The sequence below is a fragment of the Barbatula barbatula genome (assembly GCF_947034865.1).
Source record: "Barbatula barbatula genome assembly, chromosome: 7".
In the NCBI taxonomy this organism is placed as follows: domain Eukaryota; kingdom Metazoa; phylum Chordata; class Actinopteri; order Cypriniformes; family Nemacheilidae; genus Barbatula; species Barbatula barbatula.
The window spans coordinates 5131865-5143743 of NC_136770.1; positions in this window are offsets into that span (position 1 = coordinate 5131865).

Sequence of the window (11879 nt, forward strand, 5' to 3'; positions counted from 1 at the left end):
AAAATGGCTCTGTGCATTCACAAAGAGAAAGTGAACAGAAAGAAAGGAACGTTTCAAAACAGCAGAGATTGAGATATCGAAGGAGAAATGATGTGGTATTTGATATACTGTAAAATGAAAGGTCACTTCTTCCTCTAGTTTCGAGGCTTAATAAAAAGTTTGGTTCTAACTTTGAAGTTGGTCACAAGTCTCTTACTTGAAAGTCAAAGCATAAACACAGAAATTTCATCAGACTCGTACATTTTCTTCAGCATTTTACTTTGACCGGTAGAGTTGATCAAGCCACTTCAAAGCTGCTTTTAAAAAATATAAGTGCTGACGTAAAACTGACTCAGCTAAGATGAACCTTTACCCATCTGCCCTGTCAAAGACCCTCAGCTTCATTTAAAAGTTGGACGGTCCCATTATCTACAGAACAAAGTCTTTTTTTTGCCTATGTCTGTAGATGTCTATTTTGCATGATAAAAGTGATTAAGGGACTGTGTGCTTTGCCTACGAGTCTGGTTCCCTACAAATCGAGCACTTGATGTGGTCGTTGCAGTCTTGTGCTGTAAACATTCTGACTCATCCATGCGCTGTTCCAATCTTGCATGACTTTCTCTCTTCTGTGTCCATATAATGACAGTGAAAGATGACTGATTCTCTCAAGAACGATAGGACGGTAAAAGTATCGCAAAACTGGTTGGCACTCATGCACTTCCGAAGCTTTGTTCGAGATCAAATTGAAGCTATTCAGCTCTAAACTGGACAACAAAGCGCTGATTCTTATGTGTCTTGAGACTAATGGTAACAGTCTTATGGTTTTAGATTACACATTTCCCTTCATTTGTCTAAAAGTACAGTAGTTATGTTATGAAATTAGATCCATTTGTTCAACAGTCAATGCAATGATTAGCATAATGGCATGAGCTTCAGAAGGCACCTTTAAAGTTTTTATTATTACTATTCTATATAAATACATGGATACTTTAGATAACAAAACCGCGGAACAGAGAGAAACCAAACTAAGATGACAAGACACATTCTAAAATATTCCTTTCTAAAATATTAATAAGTATTTTAAACTAGACAAGACGCTAAAAAAACATTTTGCAATTGCAACCTCAAAGGTGCCAATCTGACATACTTTACACAAAAAAGCAGAGACCTAAAGTCTACCTCAAACGCCCGTTTTGTTACCCGGACACTTTTGTGGACTTGTCACTTGTGTGTTAAAGCCACAACTGCCTGTACTGGTTTACATCACCACAGTGTGGACTAAGATGAAGACTGCAAAGGCTCACGGACCTTCTTCTCGAGTTCCTTCAACTGGTACGGAAGATTAATATACACCCATAGATGACGCAGCCTTTTGTAGAGACAGAGAGAAATCCATGACACATTCTATAATGGAGCACAATCCCTTTCATTTCTTTACTTGGCTGTCGATGAGACCTTGAGATACGGCACAACAGTCTTTAATAAAAAGAGAAATCCCGGCTGCTGACAGCTCGCAGACAGATCCCCCCAACACGCCCCTGATGGCATGGAGTCTCTCGCTCCTTTTGACAACCTCCCAATTAATGTCCTCTCAGCCACTTCCTCTGTCATTCCCAGTGCATGCTGGGTATGACAGGGCCCTCAGGAACACAATGCGTGTGCCACAGTAAGGTGGTTTTAAAGGAAAACATCAAATGACATTTTAAATACTTTCACTGCTTATTGGAAAAGATTGGTCAAACATTGAGTGCTTTTCCAGCGTCAGGCCAAATCGGTCTCGTTGCTTAATCGTTCTACTCAGTGTCGATTCATGCCAGCCTGTTCGGAAATGCTTTCATTTTCCACCGCAGGGCTGATAACGGAAATTTTTAGAATGTTAACACAAAACGTGTCACGCGCTGCCTCGGTAACACAAGAGACTGAGGTATAACGCCTCGGTGCGCATTCATTAGCACGGTTCAGGACGGTTAGACAACCGTGCAGTTTGCAATCGTGTCGTATCGAACCAGGCTCACATGGAAACATAACTGTAACCGTTTCAGACAGTGCTTAGAACGGTTTGGTGCGATAGTGGAAAAGTGCTCAATGTTACGTGAATAACACTACCTGATAGTTAACAATACAAAATTTGAGGAACATTTTCTAATAGAAGTTGGTGAACTTAATTGTTTTTCTTTTTCCGTAAAAGTTTTGCATGAATTCTTCGCTCCGTTTTAACTGACATAAAATCAATATTGCTTTTGTCAAAAGCTGATTTAAATTATGGGGTACGTGCCTGTGCCAAACAAATGCTATAGTTTTGGTAGTTGTTTAAGCTGCAATCCTTTTTCCTCTCTGGCGCCATCTCTGCTTAAGCATAAAACTACAGGATACTCCATGTACTTATCTTTTCATGGGTTTAGATCAAAAGATGTCAAACTTGACTTTTCTGAAAAATATGTTTTGACAAATGAAATGCACCGATAATAAAATGTCTCCATCGATACCGATAGCTGATTATTCAGAGTGATATCTACAGATCCCAAAGTGTGGTTAAATTAACTTGAATTAGCAATACAGAGGATAAATCCATTGCATTTTCTAGTCCTCTTTTGATTGACAGGATATATTGGCCCTGATCATCAACTGTTTTTTAACTATCGGCCGACAGTCAAACAGTAGTGAGAAAAATGGCTTTCATTGGCCGATACCAATTATTGGCCTATATATCGTTGCATCTCTAGAAATTATAAATCATGAAATAAGCTTATTGTTGCGATTTATTATGCTTCTCCATGTTTCGGTGAACTTCTTTAAATGAAAGTCTATATTCCTCTGCCTGCCTTGTCAGCCTCTAAAAGATAATTCGAACCGTTTGGAAAATTAAAAACACGCCTCGGCTCCACAAGCTAAAATCCAAAAAATATCTCGCCGAAACGCTGCAGCTGAATTGATCCTGGTAAATAGGGCAAAACTGTTCTGTCTTTTCCTGTAAATAATCAGTTCAGCTGCTATTTACTGCTTTGCAGGGAGAGATAGTAATGTTTTTATCTATCCGTTGGCTTAAGCTCAGTGGCAACACCTTAACATTTATCACATTCTGATCCCTGTTGATGGCCCTTAATGACTCGGCCCTTCTGATCCGTGATAAATGGAAATGATCAGTCGGGATGTTTGCTGCAGGCCCTGCATCTTGTTTACACCGGGACTGCTCTCAAACAGGTCAGATGCGCGTTAACATTTCAGTGTATACAATCCGTGTTAAATACACAACGTAATATTTTACCTCTGCCATGTGAAGCACAGAGCATATTGTGTTGGTTAACCCATATCCCATAATGCAATGTGCTCAACCCAACCTTTAATTTTCTGTGTGACGAATAACCTGGAAGGACTAACAACTGAATTCCTCAAAAAGAAATTCTAGAGCCATTGCTTAAATGGACTGCCAACACCATTTGTATAAGTAAGATGATATGTAGTACTTAAGGCATAAGGAGTAGGGTGTAATGTTGTGAGTATTCATAATGCTTACTGCATTGTACACTAGAATCACTGCAAGGACAAACATCACTTGTGTAGATGCTGTGTTGTTTTCTTAGGGGGGATGTTGCTAATAAAACAAGTGGTTGTCTACCACATTGAGACTTGTCTGACCCGAGGCTGTTGACCTGACCTGTCAATTTCTAGCAAGTGCTCATGTGTTATTGGTCGGTTGAAGAAGCAAGAGCGCACATCCTACTTAAGCACTCTGTCTGACTCGCATCACACCACGCACGACTGCAAAGGAGAGACGGCGTCTTATAGATCCCGAAACTGAACTCTCCCTGCAGTCTTACAAAACCTTGCATCATCTCCAGCCCTCCTGGCGTTTGTAACCGTTTTACGCAAATAATTTATGATCAACTGCATTATTGGCTTTTGAGTTCTCAGCACTGTCATCGATACGGAAAGCCTTTACCATCAATAACAACAATATGCGCTTAGAGTTTATACCCAAATGTACTGCAGGTCTATGCTAATATTGCATGTCAAAACACACTGCATCTCCACTGCGGGTGCAGACTACAATACCGTATAAATGTCCGTCCTAGAGTAGAGCTTACGCGTCCTAACCTATTCTCCCGAGATAGCATCTTACCCAAGGAAATTACTCCCCCAAAGTATACTTTGATGAGGAAAATATATTTTACTGCAGTACAAAGTCCTAATGTGATTTTCCCCCAATGAAACACAGACATATCTGATGTCATTTAGCCACAAACTAACTTTCGCAAGGAAACATCTTGTTTCACAAATAAGTGGATAACGCACACATGTAACGCGTCTGGTAAATCAGCTCGAGATCGTTTCGTGATGGATGAACTTTTGTTGTGGCAGCCATACACCGATTACCCCTCACTTTAAGCCATCAATGTCCAGCAGAGCTGCGATTTGTGAATGCTAGCTTAAGATGGAGGAAATTGCCGTGGGATATAAGATGGGTAGTTGACGAATGAATGTTTAAATGTGTCCTATGGTGATACGGCAATATTTGATCCCTAATAAGAGGTATGAAATATGTCCCTCAAATTCTTTTTTTTAAATAATTATAATGGCAAATCTACAATTTGTGCAGATAACATATGGGTAATATTGTAAATATATTTTTGACCACTTTGAAGCTATAAGTGTTAAGATTTTTGGTCCCACCCAAGAAAAAACATCCCAATTTGGGGACCTTACTCAGACTTGCATGTGGATTTTGTTCCTTAAAAAACTGAGTAACGTCTAACGTGTCTTCAATTTAATCTCAACACTACCCAAGACAAACAATTGACAAATTAAAGTGACTTTTACCATTTTTATGGGAATTTTCCATTTAATTGTTAAGAAAATGTTAATTGTTTCAAACATTGTATCACTATTTGCATTCAAAGTGCCTCCACACTAATAGAGTCTTTATAAATTTCCATTCCAACTTGAAAATCAAACAAGTCTTGCAACCATGTGGATCCCTCCTCAGTCTTAAAACGGTCTTAGTGGGCCGGTTGTCATTTATTCTAGAAAACCCACTGTGACATTGAAAGAGGATGGTTTTGCTTAATGACACACTTAATGATGTAAGGCACACTTTCTCAATCTCCGTGAGCCATGAGCCATTCAACAGCAGAGTCCCCTAGAGACACATATGTGGAACAGCATCACCTAATGGTCTACTGCGGCTCTCCTGGAGGAAATCCACATAAAACGACTTCTGCATAACACAGAAAAAGTCCCGTGCTATCTGTTATCTTAATGAGGAGCAACGGATCGGCTTTCAATTCTCACTGCAGGCCAAGCTCATTCATTTCACGCCCAACATTTCCAAAGAGAACAGCGGGAAAGCCTACCGATTCAAGTGTGTTGACAAATTCCCATACCGTTCAAATTCCCTACAGACACAACAGAAATCATCACAGAAGTTCTTATTGATTTAATTGTTATAATGGGCTCTGTGGGATTGTATTGGTAATGAGTTTGGTTCTGTTGGTGGGATGTTCTGGCACGTGACCACCCTGCTGAAAAAACAATAAAAACCATTAAAGATGTTATAGTGGTTTTAAAGGGATTTGGACTGGCTTTAATGAAAACTGTAATGGTTCTACTGGTATTGGATGGATTTTATTGGTGGGATGTTAATTCCTATTGGAAAATTGCCCAAAACACACTACAAAAAATGAATTTAGTGATGGTTATAATGGAAAAAGCTTTTGGTTGTAAGGGTATACTAATTTAAACCATCAGAATTTCAGTAATGCTTTCTATTGGGGTTCTATGGTTTTCTTCAGCAGGGCACTGAATCCTAATGGAAAAAACCCAAAACACAGAATTTTGTAAGATTTTCAACACTAAAACAGCTGAGAGTTTATACTGGTGTTTGTAACAGTTTATGAAAATTGTGCAAACCCTTGTTAATTTCGTAAGAGATTTTTTGCTATCTGGGAACTCGCAAGCGTACGTGTTTTTATTCAGTTTAGTTTTGGGGTGAAACAGATGTCATGACACTTACCTGAACCTGCCAGTTTTCCACGAGGGACTTCACGCATCATTTCACAGCTTTAGGTGCTGTTTATACACGCTTTCAAGTGTGAGTGCTTTGCTGTGTTTGGACTGACGCGCGTACCCTACGCGCATGCCCGCTGAGACCTGCCCGCCTGTTACTTAAGCATTTCCGGGAAAAAACGTGTCATTAATATTAATCACGCTACGTGTCTGGACGGTCTGCGGAACGGCGTCATTAATATTAATTATGTTTATTTGCATCCTGCAGACGTACTCGAGCAATGTCTCAACCAATCAGAAAAGAGTAGAGTTGTTGACGTAATTTTGAGAAACGTGAACGCGACGATATGTTCTTTTGTCCTTATCTACCAATTCTTAATCTCTTATTTTTAGTCTTTTTATTTAACTAGCCATATTGAAACAATATGAGAATTTCTGGAATGAGAAAATTTGCTTTCTTTTATTTGTTAATCGCTTTGTTATATTTCGTTCTCGCTCATTATTATCATTATTATTATAAATTAAAAAAAAATTTGTTTCGGGGTTTTTTCACTTTTTATGTGGAGTTTGTCATTTCACTTTTATTGTTATGTATAAAGCTCTGTTGGTGTTCTTCGTCGTTCTCATCTGCTTTTTAAATAAAAAAAGATAAAAAAATATGTTTAATATATGGTGTCCGCAGTCGAGAAGAAGCGCGCGCACACGCACACACACACACACATATATGAAGGTTAATCATTCATTTAATAATTCGTTTATTATAACGATGATTACGTTTTTTAGATTTTGCTATGGATAGAATATATATATGAAGTTCATATTAAGAAAACAGAGATTTCTTGGGTGATAATGAAATGTGTAGGCCTAACTGACAGTGTGACCTGTGAAATCAGATAATATTTTTATCAGTGGAAGGAGGCAGAAAGTTTGATTGTGCCATGTGAAGAGAGCTGATCTCTATGTGGGTGAGACAGGTCTGATCTCACATGCTTTTTTCCTCAGAGATTCTCTCAGCCGTGAGAACATTGTCTGAAACCCAAGAGCAAAAGGTTCTTCGGCTGTCTGTTCGATTTGGATCTCTGTTCCCGTCTCCCGTCGCTTCAGATCCGCCCACCTTTCCTGTCGTCTGTTGCTGCTGCTGACAGATCTGTGACCTCCGAGTATAAATACAGAGCTAATAACAAGCATCAAAATTGTTTTCCATATAACCGGTAGGCTCTTTTAGACTTGCTTGTCTAATTGAGCAGACATTATGAATGGATGACTTGAATTGTTTTCTACGTGCCGAGCCATGGATTGGTTAAACACGTTTGACTCCAGCTGCAGGTCTCATGCAGAAGTGACAGAATCCTCTAAAAGCGTCATTATCAGGCAGTGTCAGAACGCAGCGCTGCTTTTAGCCCTAGCATTAGAATAAGTGCGACTGCCTGTTACCTGTGAGATAATGTAGTTGACGTTAGGGGGACAGAGCACTTGTTAAGAAAGTCTTGTATAGTCGGGCTTGAACGCTTGCTATTTTGAACATTCCGTCAGAGGATTCATTTATCGAACACCTTATCCAAACCAGAGAGAACTGCAATCTCAGTCAGGAATGAAAGAAGCAAATCTCTCAAAAATAGTTACATCCATTCTGCTGGGAAACCAGTTTCATGTCTGGATGGGCCTATACTGCTCTGTTTTAAAGGTCCAGTATATGAAATTTAGCGGCATCTATATAGTGGTGAGGTTCACTTCAACCCTCCCCTTCCCTTTTAAAGTACAAAGGCGCAGGGATGGCTCGTCTATTAGAGCGATTGGGGCGAAACACCTCGAGGGATTTTTCTGTCAAATTTAAACCACGGAAATACGCTTGATCTAACCATTCTGAACTGTGTGTTCTGCCTGTTGAATCAGCGTTAGCTCACGTTCCATAGAGTAGCACCCGTTTCAGGGCGATTTCACTCCCCCTGAGATTCGACCCGAGTCATCCCATTAACTTCCATACAATAGCTTCCGAAGGCCTAGCCATAGCGTGCTTAACTTGTGCAGCAATTGGATGATTCTCGAATATCCCAGTACTGCGAGATATTATGAAGTCATTTTAAACTAATGAGTAGTGATAAATGGTTTTATAACCTGTCAAATGCCTACTTAAAGCCACTATATGCAAATTTGAAATGCTAGATGGCGCACTTTCAAAACAACAACAAAAAACTAAGCTAAATGACGTTATTTAGTAGAGTGAAATTATGGGACATGACATTTTCACCATCCAGAGGCGTATGGAGATTGCCCATCATGTTCACGGATGAGGTGATGAATTTAATTTTATGTCATCTTATTGAATTAGCTTGCAAGAAATGTGGAATGTAATGCTACGTATGCTGTATACGGTTCTACAGATGTGAGGGTATTGTGGAGTAACAGATATTTATTAACTGAAATGCGACGCAGTCGGGATAATCTAAGTACACAACTGCATGAAATATGTGACACTGTGCAAGCGGTATTTGGATATTTCGCAACAAAATTATTCCATATTGTGTCTTTAACAATTAAATTTGGTCGTACATTATTGATGATGTCATTTTTAGGTTATTGATTTCTACATGTTAAGAAGCCATGCGTTGGTTGTCTTTTACATGACTGACAATGGAAAATCTATGACTTCCAAACCCCGCACATAAGGAACACGTTGCTGAAGCGACGGCAAAAGTGGATTTTTATTGCTCTGTACATAACACATTTCTTCTGCACAATGGCTGACTTAATGAATAATTGACTGAAAGACTCTGTACATATGAGAAGGTGAAAATGCGCGGACAAGCCTTAAAGAAAGCCATCTAAACAGGATGTTAAACATGATAGGATGCTGTCATACAAGATAACGCTGATGCTGGTTTCAAATTTGGCGAATGCAGCTGAACAGCAAAATGAATGCTTACAGTATTTCTTTAGAATGTCCTTTTTTTATCTGGAATGAGGACAAAACAAAAAAATGGATACAATATCAGTCTCTATAAGACATTTTCATCTGTGTCTCATCAATGTTTGTATGACACTTAAAGGCCTTTTCCAATTCCAGTTATTCCAATAGCAAAGTCACATTAGTAACATTTTGTCTTTTAAAACAATCCTGGCCTAGAATATCTTACGTCCTAATACCAGAAATAGGAGGACAGGCATTGTTAACTAAAAGCTCACTGAGAGGGACACAACCTCAACGCTCTTAACCATCCACAGTATTCGATGAAGAAATAGGTCTATTACTTTATTTCCAGCGGTGACATTTACTATGTATCAAAGACGGCCCCTCATCCGCGTGCCTCTCCTACAGAGCAAATCCATTTCCTCCTGTGATTAATTTCATTGTTGCTGGAGATATTATTATTCTGCTATTCTGCTCAGTCTGCGGCTCGGGCTCGATTTGTAATTCTGCTTGGGTTTCACTGTTGTTAGGAAGCACATGCTCTGCAGGGCTACACGGTAATAAGATTCCGGGCACCCGTTTCTCCCGTCAGAACCCAAAACATCATTCTGAAGCCAGGTTATTACGGCAACACAATGCCCTGCTGTATAGCGGGTCACTGTGGATTATTCCAGAATAACGATAGTGGAAAATTAGAATGAATCAAACCTGGAACATTCCAGTCCAGAGCACACAGGTAATCATCTTTATACTGATTAAGAATGAGCAGTTTTCCCCAAATAATGCTGAATATTCACTTACAGCTGAAAAGCGTTTAGAAAACTGTGTGTGCTTACAACATATACTCACTTTACTCGATCACGTCTCAATTATTGCTAGATATTCATTGCAGAATATGACCATCTTATCCTGTCATTACGTTATAAACTTGGGGTTTTGTATTTTTGCTGTTATACTATTTGCAAGTGTCCAAAACAATGTCGTTGAAATTCGAAAATATTTTATGAGGTGGCTCGTTCAAGTTGTTATTTGTATGTTTTACTACAATCTGCTTTCTCTCCTGCGACATTTCATCATTTATTTATTTTTTTATTGTTTTTGTACAATATACATCACAAAGTAAACTAAAAATGTTACATCCCAATTCGCCTTTCTATACTCTGCTGTTGTCATGATTCTGCCTGCTCTTGTCTTGATTTTCTGGTCTAGGGGCAGAATCATGACAGACCCACGTGTTTTATGTGGAGAGGATCATATTATGGTCAATCAGGACATAATATGCGTTCTCTCCTGTCTCGTCATTTGGCCCTGCCCCTCTCGTTTCTAGTATTGCTCTCCTCCTGTGTCGCATTACCCACACCTGCCTATCGTTATCCCCTTTGTTAGTCTCCCTATATAATACCCTCTTGTCTATTGTCTTGTGCTCGTTCGTTGTACATGTTTCATGCTTTTTGCCATGCCATGTCTTGGAGTCTTTGTCATTGTCATTGTCATTGATAGTCTAGTCTAGTCAAGTCAAGTCAGTGTGAGTGTTTTGTTTTGTTTTGTTAGTCTAGGTGTTTTTGTAGTTGTAGTTCTTGTCAAGTGTTAGTCTTCAGTTTATTGTGTTCCCTGTTTACCCCCTCGTGGGTTGTTGTTTTGTTCCTGTTTATTATTTATTAAAATCCTGTTTAAACCCTGTTTCGCTGCCTGCACTTGGGTTCTCTTTCCGCGTTCCTGACAGCTGTACTATAGTATCAGGTTTTTAAGCGTTCGTTGATCTGCACTTTGAATTTTCACCAGAGACCGTTCAGGTACTTTAAGAATACTCATTATAACAGGCTATGATTTTTAACACACTAATTCTAATTGCGAACACAATTTAGGAGCTAAAGCATGCGAAGACACACATGGACACAATGAGGGTGGGGAAACATAACAGGACTACAAAAAACATCGATAGAACTACAAAACACGACTTTAAAATAAAAGACACTTGGAAGACACAGATGTTTTATATTCATCCTCTTTGGGCCACCAGAGCTCTGAACATCTGTCCATGCTGAAGAAGTGCGTGTTGGAAACCTGTTTCTTGAAGATTGGACTGATATGTGCAGGGGGATCCGGCTGTCAAAGCTACAGCAGGCTTGTTAGGAATCAGACCTGAGAGGTCTGAACGGTCCCGCTTTCAATTTCCTGCTCCAGTGACCCCTGTTTCCTCACAGTGGTACAGAGTTTTCTTCTCTCAAGGATTGTGGATCAAGCTCGCTAGTACATAAGCTTGCTGCTTGATACAGAACAATACATCAACAATATACGGCCTGCATTTTTAATTAAAACAGAAAAACAGAAAGCATGTAGCAATAAACCTCACACTACATTTTCACACGACCTCATCACAGTGTTTGTGAGTGGCAACCAATTATCATCTTAACCAGAGTTTTAATCTAATTTTGTGTAAAAATGTTTAAGAAAAAAAATTCAAAACGGTGGTAATTATTTGTCTGGGTCATTCATCACACTGGAAATGTAAGGTCAAGTTGAAAGCACTGCATTGTGGGATACAATATTCTCTGCAGTTTTTTGTGTACAGCTCACTTTGGCAAATGTAGTGAATCATGTAGGTAATGAAAGCGCATAGGCACATTACATATTCAGCAGAATGAGTGTATTATTGTGAATGTTCAGACATTACATCTGTAATCATTGATGCTTTTAATGCGTTTACAGTGGATTCTGGTAAACTCCATATGAAAAACGGCCAATTGGAAGTACTTAGAGATTTAGAGACGCTCTTGTCTCATATCTAGACGTGATGGTTGACGTGACTGCGTTAGGGAGTGATAGTCCAGCCGGGATATAAATGGCAACTACTTTCAATAATGTCAGCATTTTTTCTGAGTCACTTCTGTTTCTGAATCACGTTTTTGATCAAAATTTATGGAATTTGTACTTGCGTCTTTATATTCCAGCAGGTTTGTGAACCCAGGTGGTTCATTAACCCTGCCTG